This window comes from Onthophagus taurus, chromosome 5 (assembly GCF_036711975.1).
Source record: "Onthophagus taurus isolate NC chromosome 5, IU_Otau_3.0, whole genome shotgun sequence".
Classification (NCBI taxonomy): domain Eukaryota; kingdom Metazoa; phylum Arthropoda; class Insecta; order Coleoptera; family Scarabaeidae; genus Onthophagus; species Onthophagus taurus.
Genome location: NC_091970.1, coordinates 11,192,811 through 11,217,321, shown reverse-complemented (window position 1 = coordinate 11,217,321; position 24,511 = coordinate 11,192,811). Strand labels below are relative to the sequence as shown.

The 24,511-nt window shown below is 32.5% G+C and overlaps 1 protein-coding gene across 4 annotated transcripts in view; it reads right to left on the bottom strand.

Moving 5' to 3' along the window:
- The window catches only part of LOC111419570 (Shaker cognate w), a 218,128-nt gene that overhangs the window by 114,688 nt on the left and 78,929 nt on the right, over nucleotides 1–24,511 (bottom strand). For all 4 annotated transcript variants that reach the window (XM_071195836.1, XM_071195837.1, XM_071195839.1 and 1 more), the window contains exon 2: nucleotides 2,451–2,497. The gene's annotated coding sequence lies outside the window, so the exon portion shown is untranslated. The remainder of the gene's footprint in view (nucleotides 1–2,450; nucleotides 2,498–24,511) is intronic.

The window sequence follows — 24,511 nt, the reverse complement described above, 5'->3', positions numbered from 1 at the left end:
AACTGATCCACCCTGTATATGGCCAAAAATCTGATTCCTGTGGAATTGGGTCGAAAATGTTTAATATATTGTTAATGTTGAGTTAGGATCTAACACTGGTAAAAAAAATTTGTGTTAACCAAAATTTAGGTAATAGAAATATTTGAATAAATAATTGAAAATAAAAATTAATTGTTTAAAAGTAATTAGTTGTTAAGTTATGAAAATAACACCAACTATAACAATATTAACATTTCGCAAAAAAAAAAAAAAGAACACCAAATAATATCGAGAATAGGCATCGCGTAAGGCTAAACCAGAATATATTCCTCAATGAATAAAATATTTCAACGGTAGGATGACTAATTGTAAGCTGATATAAAAAAGCGTCGCTATGAATAACTGAATTGAACTCTCGACGACCTCTTTTAACCAACAGCGGAACTATACAAATTTTTTTTGCACTTTTGCGAACATCACGTGATTGAACCGCGACCTTAAGGATGCACGGTGATATTCACCCGTATGAAACGCGTGGGAGAGAAGACCTCTACCCAGACTTTGCGCGGTTATGCAAGACACAATCAGGTTCTATATACATGGGACAGAAATTGTATAATCACCTGCCACATAGTGTGAGAGCTCTTCCAGCGGACGAGTTGCTTGGGAGGTTAAAAGCATTCTTGCTAAAGAAGGGATTCTATTTTATACGGGAATTCCTTGAGACCTCCGTAGACCTATTTAGTGCTTGAGATTCATTTTCTCTTTTTTTGTATACTGTAATTTTGTGGTTTGTAGGGTCGTTTGATTATATTTTAATTAATTAATTGATATTTTATTGTACTACAGATTGACGAGTATAAAGAGTGTAAGTTTCTTATTAGCACAATAAAGAATATATTAATATTAATAGAATGAATGCTTTTATTTCTGTTTTCTCTATTCTAAGGTGGTGATTCTTCTGATTTGCATAACGATTACTTTCGATTACTATTAGATCCAGTATTTCATCATCAAAGAAAAGAAAACAGCTCCAAAGGACTTATATCGTTATCATTTTCATCTACTTGGCCATTAAAAATTATATTATTAGGCTCCAAGTTGTTATCCGTCCATTTATAACTTTTCTCTTTTTTCGTATTTTCTCAAAGCTGAAAGAGGAATTTCGTCGTCTGAAGAAAAATCGTCATCATTCTTTTGATTTTGATTCTGGCAGTCAATATTTCGGAAATTTATTAATTAGTTGGAAGAGATTCAACTAACTTTTCCGGTAAATCAACCAAGCACCTATTTAATGTATCAGGATCAAAGGTAGCTGAAGATTTCTTTCGATGGCCTATATTTCCATTTATTACATTCCAGCTAGACTTCATCCTATTGGTTGATTGTTTTATACACTGTGAAGCTGCCTGAGTTTTGGCAGTCTCTAAAGCTGTCCTGTATTGTGATTTTTCAGGGTTAGCAAATTACCTGTCTTGTACTTTTTATATAAATTGCAAACAAATTGAAAGCTTTGTCTCATGTTTCTTAAAGAATCATTAAACCACATAATACCATTATCTCTATTTCTCGATTGGCATTGGCGTTCAGGATAGCTAATCCATAAATTTAAGATGGAAAAGCTCGAATTTGGCATTCATTTCTAAATAATCGTCATTCAAAAAATCCCAGCTTATGGCACTAAATTCATTGAAAAAACTTATAGTTCCAGCCTGAGTTAGTCGACACGATCAACACACTCAATTGGCAGTGGCATGATGATCCGACAGATCACAATTGACAACCTTAGCTTGGCATGTAGTCGCAGAAAAGTTAACAAATATGTTGTCCAAACAACTGTTCAATCTAGTAGCAGTATTTATTGTTTTAACCAATTTCTTTACCACTTGATGCATCATCTATATCTGTACCATTTACTTGTAAATATTCCTCGTCATCAGAGCTAAGTTCTTCCAAAAAGTTGAGTAATTCGTCAGCAGTATTCCGATAGATACATTTGCTGTTCAATGGCAGATAGAATTTTGCAAATTGCTTCAGAGGATTGGAATCAAAAAATTAAGAAGCTCCATCAGTGATGGGTTAATGTAGAAGAAAATCAAATGACTCCTCGTTATCGAGCGAAGTGGTAACTTCTTAAAATTGTTTAGATTTATTCTGCAAATAATCATTTCTAAAACTTTCTCATGTTTTAAACGAGATTTACGTAACTAAATAACTAAATGTAAATGTTTTATAGTTCCCAATGTAAATCATAAATTTAACGTCTGCACTGGAATTTAACTGTCCACGACGGCAACGCAAGGGTCACTTTCAGAATTTGAATTTACTGAAATTTTGCGACCTCAACCATTTCAACTTAATGCTTGTACAAAGCAAAAATTTTATTTAAACTTCAAATTAAAAGTTTTATTTGAAATTTTTGCGCCGTTATAACATGTTATGTGATGATATTCGAGTTTGGTAACACTTACATTGAAATATGTACGCTGTCAGCATTTTCCTTTTATAGCTTCGAAATCTAAAACAAAAAAAAACAAATAAAATTCGTTTATAAAAATTGCGGGTTAAAAACGTTATTATTATAAAAACGGAGCTTTTTGATACCGAATAAATTTTTTTACAACGCCGTAAAATTCAAAATCAATACTTTCCGAACAACGCAAATATTCGTTTCCTAAAAAATGTTTACCGTTAGTTTTAAACTCGCTTTGACATCGTATACATTAAAAACAAATTACTCCATAAAGCTTTGTGTCTAAAACGATTTTTGGTTTTGTTATAATGCAGTTTCGCTTTAAATAATTACTTTGTTTTTTTTACATACGAAAATAAATAATTTAATTTTGGGAATAATTCGCAACGTTGAAACGAAAATAAAAATGGATAATTTGAAGCAAAACTAAAATTTTTGAGTAATGAAAAACTCCAAATTTAAAGCGTCCCTGAGTTTGTTTATCACAAATCTTCAATCTCTCGGTTCTTTAATTTCGAGTAAAGGTACTCGTGAGCGAGAAGTACGTAAAATACGGCCAAACAAACAAATAACAAGGAACACAAAGTTGCGACTTATGAAAACTCTGGTTTTTCCGATATTTTTATGCGCAGTTGAGAACTTATTACGCTTTTAAGATTTCTAAAACAACAATTAAACATGCAGAGTTGGGTTTAAAAAATCATGACAAGGATGTTTATGCAAAATAAGAAATTATTTATAGCACATCAAATCTTCATTAAATTTGCTTTAAAACGTTCTTTATTTCATACTGATATCTCAATTCGTTCTTAAGATACGATATTTTTAAATTTATATTTCATGTCTATAACAATCAAACATGCTCAATTGGATTTAAATAATCATAACAACGACGTTTATGAAAAATAAGAAATTATTTGTGGCACATTAAATCTTCTTCGAATTTGCTTTAAAATGTTCTTTGTTTCATGATGACATCTCAATTCGTTCTTAAGATACGATTTTTTTAAATTTATATTTCAAATCTATAACAACCAAACGTGTAGAGTTGGGTTTAAAAAATCATAACAAGGATGTTTATGCAAAATAAGAAATTATTTATAGCACATTAAATCTTTATTAAATTTGCTTTAAAACGTTCTTTATTTCATACTGATATCTCAATTCGTTCTTGAGATATGATATTTTTAAATTTATATTTCATGTCTATAACAATCAAACATGCTCAATTGGATTTAAATAATTATAACAACGACGTTTATGAAAAATAAAAAATTATTTGTGGCATATTAAATCTTCTTCGAATTTGCTTTAAAATGTTCTTTGTTTCATGATGACATCTCAATTCGTTCTTAAGATACGATTTTTTTAAATTTATATTTCAAATCTATAACAACCAAACGTGTAGAGTTGGGTTTAAAAAATCATAACAAGGATGTTTATGCAAAATAAGAAATTATTTATAGCACATTAAATCTTTATTAAATTTGCTTTAAAACGTTCTTTATTTCATACTGATATCTCAATTCGTTCTTGAGATATGATATTTTTAAATTTATATTTCATGTCTATAACAATCAAACATGCTCAATTGGATTTAAATAATTATAACAACGACGTTTATGAAAAATAAAAAATTATTTGTGGCATATTAAATCTTCTTCGAATTTGCTTTAAAATGTTCTTTGTTTCATGATGACATCTCAATTCGTTCTTAAGATACGATTTTTTTAAATTTATATTTCAAATCTATAACAACCAAACGTGTAGAGTTGGGTTTAAAAAATCATGGCAAGGATGTTTATGTAAAATAAGAAATTATTTATAGCACATCAAATCTTTATTAAATTTGCTTTAAAACATTCTCTATTTCATAATGATATCTCAATTCGTTCTTAAGATACGATATTTTTAAATTTATATTTCATGTCTATAACAATCAACCATGCTCAATTGGATTTAAATAATCTTAACAACGACGTTTATGAAAAATAAAAAATTATTTGTGGCATATTAAATCTTCTTCGAATTTGCTTTAAAATGTTCTTTGTTTCATGATGACATCTCAATTCGTTCTTAAGATACGATTTTTTTAAATTTATATTTCAAATCTATAACAACCAAACGTGTAGAGTTGGGTTTAAAAAATCATGGCAAGGATGTTTATGTAAAATAAGAAATTATTTATAGCACATCAAATCTTCATTAAATTTGCTTTAAAACGTTCTTTATTTCATAATGATATCTCAATTCGTTCTTAAGATACGATATTTTTAAATTTATATTTCATGTCTACAACAATCAAACATGCTGAATTGGATTTAAATAATCATAACAACGACGTTTATGAACAATAAGAAATTATTTGTGGCACATTAAATCTTCTTCGAATTTGCTTTAAAATGTTCTTTGTTTCATGATGACATCTCAATTCGTTCTTAAGATACGATTTTTTTAAATTTATATTTCAAATCTATAGCAACCAAACGTGTAGAGTTGGGTTTAAAAAATCATGACAAGGATGTTTATGCAGAATAAGAAATTATTTATAGCACATCAAATCTTCATTAAATTTGCTTTAAAACGTTGTTTACTTCATAATGATATCTCAATTCGTTCTTAAGATACGATATTTTTAAATTTATATTTCATATCTATAACAATCAAACATGCTTAATTGGATTTAAATAATCATAACAACAACATTTATGAAAAATAAGAAATTATTTGTGGCATATTAAATCTTCTTCGAAGTTGCTTTAAAATGTTCTTTGTTTCATGATGATATCTCAATTCGTTCTTAAGATACGATTTTTTTAAATTTATATTTCATATCTATAACAACCAAACGTGTAGAGTTGGGTGTAAAAAATCATGACAAGGATGATTATGCAAAATAAGAAATTATTTATAGCACATCAAATCTTCATTAAATTTGCTTTAAAACGTTCTTTACTTCATAATGATATCTCAATTCGTTCTTAAGATACGATTTTTTTAAATTTATATTTCAAATCTATAACAACCAAACGTATAGAGTTGGGTTTAAAAAATCATGACAAGGATGTTTATGCAGAATAAGAAATTATTTATAGCACATCAAATCTTCATTAAATTTGCTTTAAAACTTTCTTTACTTCATAATGATATCTCAATTCGTTCTTAAGATACGATATTTTTAAATTTATATTTCATATCTATAACAATCAAACATGCTTAATTGGATTTAAATAATCATAACAACGACGTTTATGAAAAATAAGAAATTATTTGTGGCATATTAAATCTTCTTCGAAGTTGCTTTAAAATGTTCTTTGTTTCATGATGATATCTCAATTCGTTCTTAAGATACGATATTTTTAAATTTATATTTCATAACAATCAAACATGAAGAGTTGAATTTAAAAAATTATAACAACGATGTTTATGCAAAATAAGAAATTGTTTATGGCACATTAAATCTTCATTAAATTTACTTTAAAACGATCTTTATTTCATGATGATATCTCAATTCGTTCTCGAGATACAATTATTTAAAATTTATATTTCATATCTATAACAACCAAACATGTAAAGTTGGGTTTAAAAAATCTTATAAATTATTTATAGCACATTAAATCTTTATTAAATTTGCTTTAAAACGTTCTTTAATTCATAATGATATCTCAATTCGTTCTTAAGATACGATATTTTTAAATTTATATTTCATGTCTATAACAATCAAACATGCTCAATTGGATTTAAAAAATCATAACAACGACGTTTATGAAAAATAAGAAATTATTTGTGGCACATTAAATCTTCTTCGAATTTGCTTTAAAATGTTCTTTGTTTCATGATGACATCTCAATTCGTTCTTAAGATACGATATTTTTAAATTTATATTTCATGTCTATAACAATCAAACATGCTTAATTGGATTTAAATAATCGTAACAACGACGTTTATGAAAAATAAAAAATTATTTGTGGCATATTAAAACTTCGTCGAATTTGCTTTAAAATGTTCTTTGTTTCATGATGATATCTCAATTCGTTCTTAAGATACGATTTTTTTAAATTTATATTTTTTATCTATAACAACCAAACATGTAAAGTTGGGTTTAAAAAATCTTATTAATTATTTATAGCACATTAAATCTTTATTAAATTTGCTTTAAAACGTTTTTTATTTCATAATGATATCTCAATTCGTTCTTAAGATACGATATTTTTAAATTTATATTTCATGTCTATAACAATCAAACATGCTTAATTGGATTTAAATAGCCATAACAACGACGTTTATGAAAAATAAGAAATTATTTGTGGCACATTAAATCTTCTTCGAATTTGCTTTAAAATGTTCTTTGTTTCATGATGATATCTCAATTCGTTCTTAAGATACGATTTTTTAAAATTTATATTTCATATCTATAACAACCAAACGTGTAGAGTTGGATTTAAAAAATCATAACAACGACGTTTATGAAAAATAAGAAATTATTTGTGGTACACTAAATCTACTTCGAATTTGCTTTAAAATGTTCTTTGTTTCATGATGATATCTCAATTCGTTCTTAAGATACGATTTTTTTAAGTTTATATTTGTTATTTATAACAACCAAACATGTAAAGTTGGGTTTTAAAAAATCATAACAAGGATGTTTATGCAAAATAAGAAATTATTTATAGCACATCAAATCTTCATTAAATTCGCTTTAAAACGTTTTTTATTTCATAATGATATCTCAATTCGTTCTTAAGATACGATATTTTTAAATTTATATTTCATGTCTATAACAATCAAACATACTCAATTGGATTTAAATAATCATAACAACGACGTTTATGAAAAATAAGAAATTATTTGTGGCACATTAAATCTTCTTCGAATTTGCTTTAAAATGTTCTTTGTTTCATGATGATATCTCAACTCGTTCTTAAGATACGATTTTTTTAAATTTATGCTTGTTATCTATAACAACCAAACATGTAAAGTTGGGTTTAAAAAATCTTATTAATTATTTATAGCACATTAAATCTTTATTAAATTTGCTTTAAAACGTTCTTTATTTCATACTGATATCTCAATTCGTTCTTAAGATATGATATTTTTAAATTTATATTTCATGTCTATAACAATCAAACATGCTCAATTGGATTTAAATAATCATAACAACGACGTTTATGAAAAATAAGAAATTATTTGTGGCACATTAAATCTTCTTCGAATTTGCTTTAAAATGTTCTTTGTTTCATGATGATACCTCAATTCGTTCTTAAGATAAGATTTTTTTTAATTTATATTTCATATCTATAACAACCAAACGTGTAGAGTTGGAATAAAAACTCATAACAATGATGTTGCAAAATAATGCAAAATAAGAAATTATTTATAGCACATCAAATCTTCATTAAATTTGCTTTAAAACGTTCTTTATTTCATAATGATATCTCAATTCGTTCTTAAGATACGATATTTTAAAATTTATATTTCATATCTATAACAATCAAACATGCAGAGTTGGATTTAAAACATCATAACAACGATGTTTATAGAAAACAAGATATTATTTATGGTACATTCAATCATCATCAAATTTGCTCCAAAATGAGTTTTATTTCATGATTATATCTCAATGCGTTCTTGAGATACGATTTTTTAAAATTTGTATTTCACATCTACAACAATCCAATATGCAGAGTTGGATTTAAAAAATCATAGCAACGAGGTTTATGTACAATAAGAAATTATTTATAGCACATTAAATCTTTATTAAATTTGCTTTAAAACGTTCTTTATTTCATAATGATATCTCAATTTGTTCTTGAGATACAGCTTGGAATAATCAAACATGCCAAGTTTGATTTAAAAAATCATAACAACGACGTTTATGTAAAATAACAAAATATTTATGGCACATTAAATCTTCATCAAATTTGCTTTAAAACGTTTTTTATTTCATGATGATATCTCAATTAGTTTTTGAGATAAGTCAAGATTTATCTCATTGTTTGCTACATTTGCCAAACTGTAGATATGAAATCTTCCATTAGCAGTATGTCAGTAGCAAGCAGTATATTTCAGCAAATCTAAAGTGGTATATGGTTAGCAGTCCTTTAGCAGTCTAGTCTTCTGGACGCAATATTTGGTCTTCTTCAAGCAGTATTCAGTTTTTACTACAGCTTTATAAGTAACGAGAATTAAATGATATTCCTAAAGAACAGTTAGAGTTTCAAAGAGCATTTATGCACTAATCTTTAGGATTTACAGAATTATTCAGATATTTCCAAAATTAGTGGAGATTTTTAAGTGATTCCAAAGGATTTTATAAAGTTTTCCAAAGATATTTACGGATATCTAACAGTTTCCAATAATTTCTAGGTACTTTCAAAAATTTTAAAATAATTTCCAAGCATATCAAGAGACTTAACTAGATTTCTAAGAGTATCTAGACAACCTGTTTTTGTATGGACTTTTACTAGAGATACTTTAAGTTATAAAATCAAACTTCCACGAGAAAAAGCTATCGCCTGTCATGATGATTTATAACTACTAGAGATGGAATGAACTGCAAGTTTACACGAATAATGAATTTGCGATATCTATGTGAACAAACCGAATGGTACGAGCATCTACAGGAATCAACGATAGCGAGGCAGGTACGCTCCATAACCTCACGTTGGGACGCGGCACTTTAGATAAGTGGCTCTTCGAAACAAAAGGATATATTGGTAGATGTATTAGTATAAGTGGAGACGTTAAGGCGGGATCCATTCTCATCTCGCTTCTGTTGACGCTTTGTTCGGTGCTACTGTTGGCTTTTAAAATGTTTTAATAAAGTCTTATGTAGTATTCGATGCTTTCTACGTAATATATTAGCGTGGGTGCTGACCCAATAAGTCTTCTTTTCATTTGAATTTCATTGTATAATAAATCTAATCGGTAATTTGCTTAAATGCATCTATTCTATCTAGTGAAAAAGTGATAGAGAAGTTTTTCTGACATGGAATGTTCATCATGTCTTATGAAACAACGAATCATATTAAACATAGGAGACGTCGTAGTGTATTAATCTCCACCAAACAATGTGAGACTGGAAAATCAAACTTTAAAATATTTAAAACACAGAGTACGTGAATTATCCATTTGTATCATAATCCCTTGCAAAATAATCTATTATGAGTTAAACAGGTGGTACATAGTGTTTTATTTTTAAATTGAACACCCTGTATATTTTTATATTGTACAACATTTTTAAGACAAAATGCTTATGACCTTAAGCAATATCGGCCTAAAATTGAAAATAACTGAATTATCAGCTTATTCTTATTTTATTTAAACAGAAGAAATTCACATTAGATGTGCAAATAAATCACCATTTTGTTCAATACATTTTCGGGCATTATTATTACTCCTTTTATAAACTTCGTCCTTGACATAACCCCAACAGTAAAAATCCAATGGAGTTATGACAGGTGATCTTGGAGGGCCAACATATTGGACCATTGTTTGTTATCCACCTGTTTTGAAAAAGCCAAAAGATGGGAAGGAGCTTCATCTTGTTGGAAATACATTCGCCTACGTGCCTCTAAGTTGAAATCTAAATATGTGTTTACCCGTAACGAGTGTTTAGTGGAGCTTGAGCAGTGGCCATGGCTGTAGGCAAGAACGATAGATAGATTTGGGAATCGTCCGCATAAAAATGTGACTGAAACTGTCGAAAGATTAGAAGCTTCGCAGTTCAGACACATAACTATCAATTATGCTCATAGTAGAATCATTGAACCGAATAAAGGATAAGATAGCTGATAACATCCTATGATTGACAGTATCAAAGGTCCTGCTGTAGTCTAGCAGAACTAATCCAGTAAGCCTATTTTGGTCCGAAACAATATGTCATCAACTATATGCGTTAAGCGCGACTGTAGTTAGCACAAAATCCAGACTGTGTCCTAAGCAAATTCCCGAATTTGATCATTCATAATTTTTTCTAATACTTTAGACAAAACAGGTAAAATACTAATTGGTCGCAGGTCCGAAAATGTCATAAGATTTTTAATCTTTGGCAAAGATGTTACCAGAGATTTCTTCAAAGACAACCGAGAGTTCATCATATCCCACTCTGCCAGATTTGACACAAAAGCAAAAGCAAACAATTCATTAAAAGTAGACTTTTTCGTAGTAGTATAAGCCTGAACTAAGTCTGGATCATAAATTATCATTAATGCTTTCAATGTTGTGGAAGTACCTCTTTTGATTTGATAACATTCAGATGCCTTAGTGATTTCTCGAGATCCCTTTTATTTTTAAAAGATGATTCATAGTACTCCTTCTGCTCGGTCTCTATTGCGCGTGCAACATGTTTTCTAAAAGATTTATATTCATTAAGTGCTAGTTCAGTTTTAGACTTTTTATGTTTTCTGTAAAGACCATCTCTAAGCCTAATTATGTCTCTAAGCAGGGGAGTAAGCCAAATTTTTTACTAAGCCTTAAGCTTTTTACAGGTGCATGAGCATCGAATAATGCTAAAATTAAATGGTTAAAGTACTGTAATTTCACATCAACATCATCAGTTCCATACACCAAGTTAAACGGCTGCTATTGAGCAAAATCGCTCTTCATCCGGAACACTAAGGCAAAAATATATCAATTCATGATCAGTAAAGTCATGAAGAGACTTATCTCAGTAACAGGTGTAATGTGAGCTGGTTCATTAATAAGCTGCTGCAAACCATAACCTTCAAGTATCTCCAATGTGCCTAATAAAAACTAGGCCTAATTATTTGACTCCCTATTAGACCACACCACACATTAATACTAAATTGTATTTAAGGATTTCTGGGATGAACAATAAATACATTTTCACTAGACCAATAGTGCATATTATTGGGATTAAACATCCCTCTAGTTAAAAATTTGGCTTCATCAGTCCACAAAATGCTTCTTAAAAAGTTCACATTTTACCTACACATATCTGGAGGTGGCTGCCCGCAGGGAGGGGTGTTATCTCCCCTGCTTTGGTCCCTCCTAGTTGACGATCTGATTGCGATAGTCGAAGCCGTTGGTGTGGAAATACAAGCTTATGCTGATGACATTGTCGTTATGGTCAAAGGAACCTGTTTGCCGAGGATATCTAAAGTCCTCCAGGTGACACTAGATACCATTTGCGCTTGGTGTAAGGGAGAGAACCTCTCAATAAACCCGCAAAAGACAATTGTTGTGCCCTTCACCAGGAAGCGAAAGTTGGATGGACTAATCCGCCCAACTATCCAAGGTGAAGAAATTCCTTTCTCAAAGGAAGTCAAATATCTAGGAATAATCCTAGACAAAACCCTGTCATGGAATGGACATTTGCAGGGAGTTTTGCACAAAGCTAGACTATCCTTGTGGACTTGTCGCAGTCTTTGTGGAAAAAATTGGGGTCTTACCCCTGAAAGACTGTACTGGCTCTATGTGACTGTGGTTAGACCTATGATCACATACGGAGCAGCAGCCTGGTATAGGAAAGTCCGACAGACTTCAGTTATCAGTAAACTTTCACGAATTCAACGAGTAGCTGGATTGGCAATCTCTGGTGCGATAGGCACAACGCCAACTCTAGCGATGGAGGTTCTGCTTGGCCTATCTCCTCTGCATTTGCATATAGAGAAAGTGGCTAGAACAACCATTTACAGATTTAAGCAATATGCTCAAAACTGTTCCGACATGTCCTACCAATGGGCTGCGGAAGACATTATAAGCACTGATACTGTGCTATCAATGCCGTCAGATTTGGCGGTATCACTATCAGTGATTAATACTCGATACCAGATTGTACTGCCTGAGCGGCAGTCCTGGATCGAAAATGAAAATTCTCTGGTTCGGGCAGACATTTGCTTGTACACAGATGGATCAAAAACGCCTGAAGGGGTAAGAGCAGGAGTATACTGCCAGACACCTCGAATTAAGCAAGCCTACAGCCTGGGCACGTACTGTACTGTATTCCAGGCGGAAGTATTTGCTATTGACATGGGTGCTAAAATCCTTCTTGAAAGAGGGGTGAAGAACGTGACAGTACGAATTTTCTCAGACAGTCAAGCCGCTCTCCAGGCGCTGCAAGCCGTGAAAACGGTGTCGGCTCTGGTTAATGATTGTAAGAGAACATTAAACACACTGAGTTGTGATAACAGAGTCTCTCTGATCTGGGTTCCGGGTCATTCTGGGGTTGCTGGCAATGAAGCGGCAGATAAGCTAGCACGAGATGGCAGCGCTGAAGCGTTTGTGGGACCGGAACCAGCAGTTGGTGTATCATTTGCGATGGCCAAATATAGGATTGGACTGTGGGCTGAAGAGAGACTTCGCCTACTGTGGACCAGTTCTCCTGGAATGAGACCCGGGAATATTTTAGGACTTGCCCGTAGTAGCATAAAAGTTCTAATGGGTGTTTTTACTGGGCACTGCCGATTAAAAGCACACCTCAACTTGTTGGATTTAGCCGACGATGTTGAATGCCGACTATGTACGGAGGAAGCAGAGACGGTTGAGCATGTTTTATGCCACTGCCCTGCCGTTAACCGTATCAGATTCTCGATTTTTGGGTCGCAGTTTATCTCCTCAAAAGATCTGAATGACCTTTCGCCGAGCAAGGTATTAATGTTCGTTAAGAGCATTGGACTGCACGGTGAAATTTGATAACGATATCTATCGGGGTACAATAGATCCTTAGGGTTGCGGTGCAAGGTTGGTTGGTCCGCCTACCCGATATGTATTCTATGTAATGTACACATATCTATTGACAAACGATTAGCCTCCTTTCAGTGTCACCAGGTACTAATGTTTGCACTGATCGGTACTTATAGGGCATAAATTTATATTTTTTTAGAATTCTCCATATTGTACATACAATGTGCAGGAAAAGATACAAGGATGATGTTATTTTCTCGACAAAATGTCACAATTTGTAAAGACCTGTGGCTAACATGGCCATCCAATAGCAGAAGAACTTTTTTCTGCAGAAACTTAATGTGTTCAACTAACTCGGCTTTTGCACTTTAGCGACTTTGGCACAGTAGCCAAAGTCTCTCTTTAGCCCCCAGACCAATCATATGCTTGGGCAACTTTAGCGCTGCTCTCTCGTGCTAAAAATATTGGACCTATTAAATAATAGCCAACAATGCGAGCACAGATATTAAATGAAAAGATTTGAAAAAGATAGTCCAATCGCGTAAGGATTTTCTGCAGCCCAGTTACAAAATAGAATTCGTGGTCGAAAATCAGCTCCACTAAGACTTGGCTGCTCATGTACTTACAACTCTCCAAATTGTACTATGCGAAGCAACGATTTCTAAAGATAATTTCCTGGTACTGGCTTCAGAATTTTCCTCAATTCTATAGAGAACGTTGTCCATTCAGAAATGTTTCGGCATAAAGCCGTTGGGTCAAATTACTCTTACCATTTGCTCGCCCATACATGAAATGTATGTCTGCCATTTTGTTTGGTCAAGCAGTTCAGATACATTCTGTATATGCCATACGCTAAATAAATTAAAAAATAATGTTAACATTATCAGCAAAAGCCAGTATTTATCCACTTTTGTTGATAATTATGACACTCGTATTTGTGATATATTATGGTCATATATGGTTACGCCATCTAGTAGTAAGAGACAGAAGAACGATGACTGTCATTAGTTAAGGCTATGTTAACAATAGAGTTGAGACGTAGTTATAAGAAGTTACTTTTAATAAACGGAATTATAGAAAAAGTAACAAAACCTATATTATGGGTGAATAAATTAAGAATAAGTTTGGATCCGCAAAATCTTAATAAAGCCATAATCCGAAAGAGATATGATAAGATGTCATCACGGATGCCAAATGGTAAATTTTTCTCTACATTAGATACTAGTCAGGGATTTTATCAAATCAAATTAAATAAAGAAAGTCAACTACTCACAACATTTAATGCAGGAAGATTTGGAAGATATTGTTACTTGACAGACTTGTTCAGCACCCGAAGTATTTCATAGATCATTTCAAGAGCTATTTGGTGACTTACCAGGGATTGAACTTTACATTGACGATATTATAGTATAACGATGAAGAACAGTTTAAAAAATTAAAAGCGTTATTTGAAAAAGCTACATCATCAAAAGTTAGATTTAGTAGAAGTAAGTGCCAGTTTGGAGTGAAAGAGGTAAAGTATGTGGGACATGTATTTAGTGATTAAGGACTGAAACCAGACCAATCAAAAGTGCAAGCCATAATGAAGATGCCAACAATCATTTTTGGGATTAGTGACATATGTGAGCAAGTTCGTGCCATGTTTAATTAAACAATAAATTGTCAGTAGCATCTGCACTTAGGTATTATGATGTAAGTAAACCTGAACATTGTCGGTTGATGGTAGCTGTAGTGGTTTGGGAGCGACTTTAATACAAGAAGGGCAACCAGTGGCATATGCTTCAAAAGTTTTAATTGATATTCAAAGATCTTGGGCTCAAATAGAGAAAGAGTTGTTAGCTATTTGTTACGGATGTGAAAAATATAAACAATTTATTTTTGGTAAAACTGTAATAGTGGAATCAAATCATAAACTTTTGGAACAAATATTTAACCCAACCCTTAAGATTACAAGCTTTTGATATAATAATTACTTATAAACCTGGAAAAGACTTATTGATAGCTGAAAAAGAAAGAAAGAAAAAATGAGGGATGCCATATATGGTTATGCAATCTCGTAGTAAGAGACAGAAGAACGATGACTATCATTAGTTAAAGTTATGTTAATAATAGACTGGAGACAGTGCTGCCAATAACTTTTACGATTTTTACGGTTTTTGAAAGTAAATGCACGGCCACGGCTTAATTTAGGTGCCGTGCTTAAGAAACATGGCTTTTTTTTTAAGAAATTCTACCAAGAAAAAATAGATGAAGCTATAATTTCGGGCCAGTCTCGTTTTCTAGATGTTAGTATAAAATTAAAAGTTTATGTCTTTTATTTTATATAGAATTTAAGTTTAACTAGTTTTAGCACTTGTCCTAAACTAGTTCCTAATTTCTAGTTCTAGCTCTAGAACTAGAAAGTGTTAACTAGTGTTAGTTCTAGTTTTACACTAACACTTTCACTAGAACTAACACAAGACTTAGAACTAGAATCATTCGGGTTTAGCCGTCTTGAGAAACGTGGGGCTAAATCCGTTTAAACTTTCAGTTGTCAATGTCAACTTTAATTTTTTCATTATATTCGTAATCTTCATAAAATAACCTTTAAAGTGAGTCCAAACTTGACGCATTTATCTCAAAAAAACAAAAAGTTCGAACTTTCAACTTTTATTTTGACATATTTGTCAACTTCATAAAAAATCCTTTAAAATGAGTCCAAACTCGACATAGCTAACTTTAATATTAATGGAAATACAATCACTTCCGGTTTGAAACGTCAACGTCAATTTTGACGTATTTGTTATCTTCATTAAAAAACCTTTAAAATGAGTCCAAAGATGACGCACTTATCTCAAAAAACAAAAATGTTAGAATAAAAAACATTCAACCCGAAGTTAGCAGCAATGAATGACATTGACATGAAAATGACATTGACATTTCAAACCAGAAGTTGCTTATATCTCGATTAATATTGGAATTAAACGCATCATGTTTGGACTCATTTTAAAGGATTTTTCACGACGATTACAAATATGTCAAAATTGACGTTGACATTCTTAACCGGAAGTTGACCATAACTTCATTAATATTGAAGATAAATATGTCGTGTTTGTACTCATTTTAAAGGATTTTTAATAAAGATTACAAATATGTCAAAATTGAGGTTGACATTTTAAATCTGAAGTTAGTTATCATGTAATAGAAGTTTTATAACTAAAGTTAATTTAGTGTTAGTTACTTTTCGGCACTTTCTTTTTATTTTTAACGTGTTTTTTGGGTCATTTCACATTGATTAAAATATATCGTCGATTTTTAAGTCATTCTTGAATTATTCCCAAGTTTCTTAATATTTCTTTTGTTAAAAAAGACCATTCTTAAATTTTAACCTATAAAACGTGTTAATATAATAAAACCAGCGCCTCGCCCGCAGGCGACCTCGGCGAAGTGAGGATAAATGATTTCCTATGCAAGTGTTGTACGTTTTGTTCACTTTCCAAGATATCAAATAAATGATATCAACTAATATCGCCGAGGTCGTTTGCGGGCGAGGCGCTGTATTTGATATATCAACACAAAATCGTCAGTTTTTGAAGATTTAGTCTTCTGGAAGCAGTATCTAGTCTTCTGGAAGCAGTATATAGTCTTTAAGAAGCAATATCTAGTTTTTTGCAAGCAGTATATAGTCTTCTAGAAGCAATATCTAGTGTTTTACAATCAGTATATAGTCTTCTGGAAGCAGTATAGTCTTTTGGAGCAGTATATAGTCTTCTGGAAGCAGTATAGTCTTTTGAAGCAGTATATAGTCTTCTACAAGGAATATCTATTTTTTGCAAGTAGTATATAGTCTTCTGAAAGCAATGCCTAGCGGTTTACAACCAGTATATAGTCTTTTGGAAGCAGTATAATCTTCTGGGGCAGTATATAGTCTTCTGGAAGCAGTATATAGTCTTCTACAAGCAATATCTAGTTTTTTGCAAGCAGTATTTATTGTTTTACAACCAATCTGAAGACGCACGGCTAAACCCGAAACTTTCTAGTTCTAGGTCTAGTGTTAGTTCTAGTTTTAGTGCAATAAAAATATGCAACATAGTGATATCTTATGCTAACTAGCGTTATCTACCGCTGTCGTTTGTAAAATGGATAAGATGAGAGATGTTAATCTATTTGTAGAGTTTCTGAAGATGGCCAAGGGCCGAAATTTAAATTCTATATAAAATAAAAGCTAGTTTAGAAGTACAAAATCAAACTCTAGATTATTTTCTTCAAAAATTTTTACACGAATCATCATTTTGTCTCTAGTTTTAGTGATTAAATTTATGCCACGTCTTACAGAAGCACCCTGTATGCACTCTGTGCTTATGATAGCTGTCATCAGTGTTCTGTGATAAGAATGGACATGCACCAAACAATTTTCAATAGTTTGAGCCTGTTTATTCTGAGAAGTCATATATTTTTAGAGAGATGAAAACGAAACTCCCGTTTTTCTCAACACTATTCATTTTGTCGCTTAGTCAAGTGATGCATAACGCGCAAAAATTTAACCGAATTAAACAAGGTAGTACTTAGAAAACGATTTTTGCTACCATCTGTGAAGGAAACGTTAGCAAAACTTCAAGAAGCCAAAGTGTTTTCTAAATTAGAGAGACAGAATTCCAATATCAAATGAAAACTTAAATCCAAAATTTCCAAATCACGATAAAATCAAACAAAATATGGCGAAAGAAAAGGACGAACAAAAAAAACTACGACAGAAGAGGCGGAGTTCTCTCACTCTCAAAAGAAGAACTGAAGAAAGGGGACAGAGTATGGATTATTAATAGAAAGGTGTAAGAAAAAAATTATAAAGCAAACTGATGAACCAATATCGTATCTGGTTTAAACAGAAAATGGACACTTAAGAAAAAATTCAAAGTATCTTCAAAAACTGCTCATAATAGAAATTCCATCTAGACATGAAGAGGATATCGACGGGAAGCAATCACCAAGAAAAACAAGACAAAGAAGACCACCCCTTAAATTCAAAGATTCTTTAGTTTAGATAAAATCAATGAATTAAAATTTTGTAACATTAATACTTAAAGGATTTTATTATATCAACACGAAATCGTCAGTTTTGGAATATTATAGCGCCTAGATATTGCTTGTAGAGGACTATATACTGCTCCAGAAGAGTATACTGCTTCCAAAAGACTATACAGGGTGATTCATTAGCTCTATGACAAACTTTGGCAGATGAAAGGTGATGCGATTCTAAGGAAAAAATGTTATATGCATATGGGTCCGATTCATTTTGGTTAAAGAGTTACAAGCCTTTGAAAATTTTACACAGTTTAATAGACAAATGAAAATGTAACATAAAAAATAAGTTTAAAAATTACAAAAATTGTTCGAAATGTCCGCCTTCAGCTTGAATGCACGCCTCACATCGACGAAGTAAAGATTCTATCACACGACGTATGATATTTGGATCATTCTGTATGCTATTAGCTGCATCTTGAATTCTGTCCAGTAGTTGCTGACGGGTAGTAATTTCTACATGGTACACAAGCTGCTTCATGTGTCCCCACAAATAATAATCCAGCGGATTTAGATCTGGGGATCGTGGTGGCCAGACTACTGGACCTCCATTGCCAATCCATTTGTTTGGAAAATGTTCATTTAACCAAGCGATGACTTCTCTTCCTCGATGTGGTGGTGCACCATCGTGCTGATACCACATATTTTGAACGATGTTAAGTGGTACGTCGTCGATAAAATCGAAAAGGTTATGTTCCCAGAAATTTCTGTACATATTTGCATTTAAGCGTTCATTTATCACCCATACAGGTAGCAAAGAATTGTTAAAAATGCCACCCCAAACGTTTACACTAAACCGTTGCTGAAATCTTCCTGGTCTAATTGCATGTGGATTTTGCAAGGACCACACATGTTCGTTATGATAATTATTTATGCCGTCCCTAGTGAAACACGCTTCATCAGACCACAGAACTTGGGAAATGAAGTTATTATTTTGAGCATGTTGCTGAATAATCCAGTGGCAAAATGCTAAGCGTTGCTCAGTATCTCCAGGATGTAATGCTTGAACATTTTGGCGATGAAACGGATGTAACATGCTCGCTATACGCCGAGTACTAATTGAAGGGTCGTCAACTACTAAATCAATAACACGTTCTTCATTTTGTACATTCACATCATGGGGACGAACGGAATGTAGTGGAGCGGGGTTACCTGTTTCTCTCAGTCTGCGAAATAATGCACTAAACACTGTATGGGCATGTTGTTGTCTATTTGGAAACCTACGAAGGTATTCTCTTGCTGCTTGCCGAGCGTTTCCGTTACAAAGCCCGTATACAAAAATAATATATGCATATTCTTCAGTCGTAAATACATGCATTTTCGTTTTCGATCAAAACTCTGACAATTATAAACTTTAATTGTTGCAAATCTTTACTTCGTCGATGTGAAGCGTGCATTCAAGCTGAAGGCGGACATTTCGAACAATTTTTGTAATTTTTAAACTTATTTTTTATGTTACATTTTCATTTGCCAAATTAAACTGTGTAAAATTTTCAAAGGCTTGTAAGTCTTTAACCAAAATGAATCGGACCCATATTCATATAACATTTTTTCCTTAGAATCGCATCACCTTTCATCTGCCAAAGTTTGTCATAGAGCTAATGAATCACCCTGTATATTGGTTGTAAAACGCTAGATATTGCTTTCAGAAGACTATATACTGCTTGCAAAACAATAGATATTCCTTGTAGAAGACTATATACTACTCCAAAAGACTATACTGCTTCCAGAAGACTATATACTGCTTGCAAAAAACTAAATATTGCTTCTTAAAGACTATATACTGCTTCCAGAAGACTAAATCTTCCAAAACTGACGATTTTGTGTTGATATATCAAATACAGCACCTCGCCCGCAAGCGACCTCGGCGATATTAGTTGATATCATTTATTTGATATCTTGGAAAGTGAACAAAACGTACAACACTCACATAGGAACTCGCTTATTCTAACTTCGCCGAGGTCGCGTGAACGCGAGGCGCTGGTTTTATTATATTAACACGAAAATTGACAGTTTTGCAATATTATGGCGTAGATACTGCTTCCAGAAGACTAGATACTGCTTCCAGAAGACTATATACTGCTCCAGAAGACTATATACTGGTTGTAAAGCACTAGATATTGCTTTCAGGAGATTATATACTGCTTGCAAAAAACTAAATATTGCTTGTAGGAGACTATATACTGCTTTCAGAAGACTAGATACTGCTTCCAGAAGACTAGATACTGCTCCAGAAGACTATACTGCTTCTAGAAGACTATATACTGGTTGTAAAACACTAGATATTGCTTCAAAAAAACTATATACTGCTTGCAAAAAACTAGATATTGCTTCTAAAAGATTATATACTGCTTCCAGAAGCCTGGATACTGCTTCCAGAAGACTAAACCTGCCAAAACTGATGATTTTGTGTTGATGTATCAAATACAGCGCCTCGCCCGCAAGCGACCTCGACGATATTAGTTGATATCATTTATTTGATATCTTGAAAAGTAGACAAAACGTACAAAACTTGCATAGGAAATCGTTTATCCTCACTTCGCCGAGGTCGCCTGCGGGCGAGGCACTGGTTTTATTATATTAACACGAAAATCGTCAGTTTTGGAATATTATGGCGTAGATATTGCTTGTAGAGGACTATATACTGCTTCCAGAAGACTAGATACTGCTTCCAGAAGACTGTATACTGCTCCAAAAGATTATACTGCTTTCAGAAGACTATATACTGGTTGTAAAATACTAGATATTGCTTCAAGAAGATTATATACCGCTTGCAAAAAACTAGATATTGCTTCTTAAAGACTGTATACTGTTTCCAGAAGATTGAATACTCCTTCCAGAAGACTAAATCTTCAAAAACTGACGATTTTGTGTTGATATATCAATTGCAGCGCCTCGCCCGCAAGCGACCTCGGCGATATTAGTTGATATCATTTATTTGATATCTTGGAAAGTGAACAAAACCTACAACACTTGCATAAGAACTCGTTTATCCTCACTTCGCCGAGGTCGCCTGCGGGCGAGGCGTTGGTTTTATTATATTAACACGAAAATCGTCAGTTTTGGAATATTATGGCGTAGATATTGCTTGTAGAGGACTATATACTGCTTCCAGAAGACTAGATACTGCTTTCAGGAGACTAGATACTGCTTCCAGAACACTATATACTGCTCCAGAAGACTATACTACTTCTAGAAGGCTATATACTGGTTGTAAAACACTAGATATTGCTTCAAAAAAACTATATATTGCTTGCAAAAAACTAGATATTGCTTCTAAAAGACTATATACTGCTTCCAGAAGCCTTGATACTGTTTCCAGAAGACTAAATCTTCTAAAACTGACGATTTTGTGTTAATATATCAAATACAGCGCCTCGCCCGCAAGCGACCTCGACGATATTAGTTGATATCATTTATTTGATATCTTGAAAACTGAACAAAACGTACAACACTTGCATAGGAAATCGTTTATCCTCACTTCGCCGAGGTCGCTTGCGGGCGAGGCGCTAGAATACTTGTAAATTAACTATTTTGTATTGATGAATCCGAATGTTTCTAGTTCTCGGTCTAATATTAGTTCTAGTGACAGTGGTAGGTGGCGCTAGTTAGCATAAGATATTACTATGTTGTATATTTTTATTGAACTAAAACTAAAACGAGAACTAGAAACATTCGGGTTTAGTCGTGAAAAAAACTTTCAGTCAATGTCAACTTTAATTTTTCATAAAATAACCTTTAAAGTGAGTCCAAACTTGATGCATTTATCTCAAAAATCCAAAAAGTTCGAACTTTCAACTTTTAATTTTGACATATTTGTCAACTTCATAAAAAATTCTTTAAAATGAGTCCAAACTCGGCATAGTTAATGGAAATACAATCACTTCCGGTTTGAAACGTCAACGTCAATTTTGACATATTTGTCATCTTCATTAAAAAACCTTTAAAATGAGTCCAAAGATGATGGTACTTATCTCAAAAAACAAAAAAGTTAGAATGAAAAACATTCAACCCGAAATTGGCAGCAATGAAGATAACAATTTAATTTTTAAATATTAATACCAACCTTAATTTTAATTTTTTTTTATTATATTTTTGTTTTTGTGACAAATATTAAGATATTTTATAAAAATTAAGAATATTTCAAAATGAAGATAATTCATTTTAAACGATTTTTTACGATTACAAATATGTCAAAGTTGACGTTGACATTCTTAACCGGAAGTTGTACTCATTTTAAAGGATTTTTAATAAAGGTTACAAATATATCAAAATTAAGGTTGACATTTTAAACCTGAAGTTAGTTATCATGTAATAGAAGTTTAGCAGTAGTTGCAAGAATTTTAGAACCACTGCTTTTATTTTTTACAGAAAAGAAGTTGGCCGAAAGGACACACAGTGTTGAAAAGATCTTTCAAAATCTTTCTGATCCTCATGCAAATCTTTATTTTCTATTTCTCGACTATATGGTATTTCTCGAACCATGTGCTAAAGCGATAAGTCGTAGAATTCCGTTACCTCTTGTAGACGAAGTAAAAAGAGAAGTAGATAGAATGATTAAAAATAAAGTAATAGAAAATTTAAGCCAAAGTGTTTTCTAAAGTCTAAAGAGGGGCACAAAGTCTGAAATTGCAATAGTTATAAACTAGACTTCAGCAAAAAACAGGAATTACATTGTTCAAAGTCCACATGAAGTCTGAAATTACTGTTCAGAGAAAACAAAAAATTGATTATAAACCAAACATGATTTTTCATGGCAATACTTATGTGTTCAATAAAAGAATGCGAAGAATATGAACAAGAAACTAATGGACTTGTCTTGTTATTGCACAGGACAGGAAATCACCAATACGGAAACTTTGCCAATGCAGGATAAGCACAAAAGCAAAGTAACAGCTGCAGAAATGAGGTACCGGGTGGTACAAGATCCGTATCAAGAATTTCCCCCAAGAAAGAAGTAACTGTCAGTATCAAGAACAAAACATACATAACGTTGGCAAAAGACTAGATACTGCTTCTAAAAAACTAAATACTGCTTTCTGAAGACTAGATACTGCTCTGGAAGATTAAATACTGCTTTCTGAAGACTAAATACTGCCGACAGGTCTAAATACAGCGCCTGGAACACTAAATACTGCTTTCTAAAGACTAAAATTGCTTTGTGAAGACTAAATACTGCTTTCTGAAGACTAAATATTGCTGACAGGTCTAAGTACTGCAAAAGAAAGATAAGATATTGTTGGAGAAAACATACATAACGTTGTCAGAAGACTAGATACTGCTTCTAGAAGACTAAATACTGCTTTCTAAAGACTAGATACTTCCGACAGGTCTAAATACAGCGTCTGGAACACTAAATACTGCCTTCTAAAGACTAAAATTGCTTTGTAAAGACTAAATACTGCTTTCTGAAGACTAGCTACTGCTGACAGGTCTAAATACTGTAAAAGAAAGATAAAATATTTTGGAGAAAACATACATAACTTTGGCAGAAGACTAGATACTGCTTCTAGAAGACTAAATACTGCTTTCTGAAGACTAGATACTGCCGATAGGTCTAAATACAGTGTCTGGAACACTAAATACTGCTTTCTAAAGACTAAAATTGCTTTGTGGAGACTAAATACTGCTTTGTGAAGACTAGATACTACTAACAGGTCTAAATACTGCAAAAGAAAGGTAAAATATTTTGGAAAAAACATACATAACTTTGGCAGAAGACTAGATACTGCTTCTAAAAAACTAAATACTGCTTTCTGAAGACTAGATACTTCCAACAGGTCTAAATACAGCGTCTGGAACACTAAATACTGCTTTCTAAAGACTAAAATTGCTTTGTAGAGACTAAATATTGTTTTCTGAAGACTAGCTACTACTAACAGGTCTAAATACTACAAAAGAAAGATAAAATATTTTGGAGAAAACATACATAACTTTGGCAGAAGACTACATACTGCTTCTAGAAGACTAAATACTGCTTTCTGAAGACTAGATACTTCCGAAAGGTCTAAATACAGCGTCTGGAACACTAAATACTGCTTTCTAAAGACTAAAATTGCTTTGTGGAGACTAAATATTGTTTTATGAAGACTAGCTACTGCTGACAGGTCTAAATACTGCAAAAGAAAGATAAGATATTGTCGGAAAAAACATTAAAAAGGCCCCCTTTTAGGCGGCGCCCGGGTAGAGTGCACCCCTTGCACCCCCCGGTAGCGCCGCCTCTGGCTCAGATGTTATTTGGTCGAATCTTGAGAGATAGAATTCCAATATCAAACGAACCTTCAAATAAAAACCTAAATGCAAAACTACCAAATCACGATAAAATCAAACAAAATATGGCAAAAGAAAAGGATG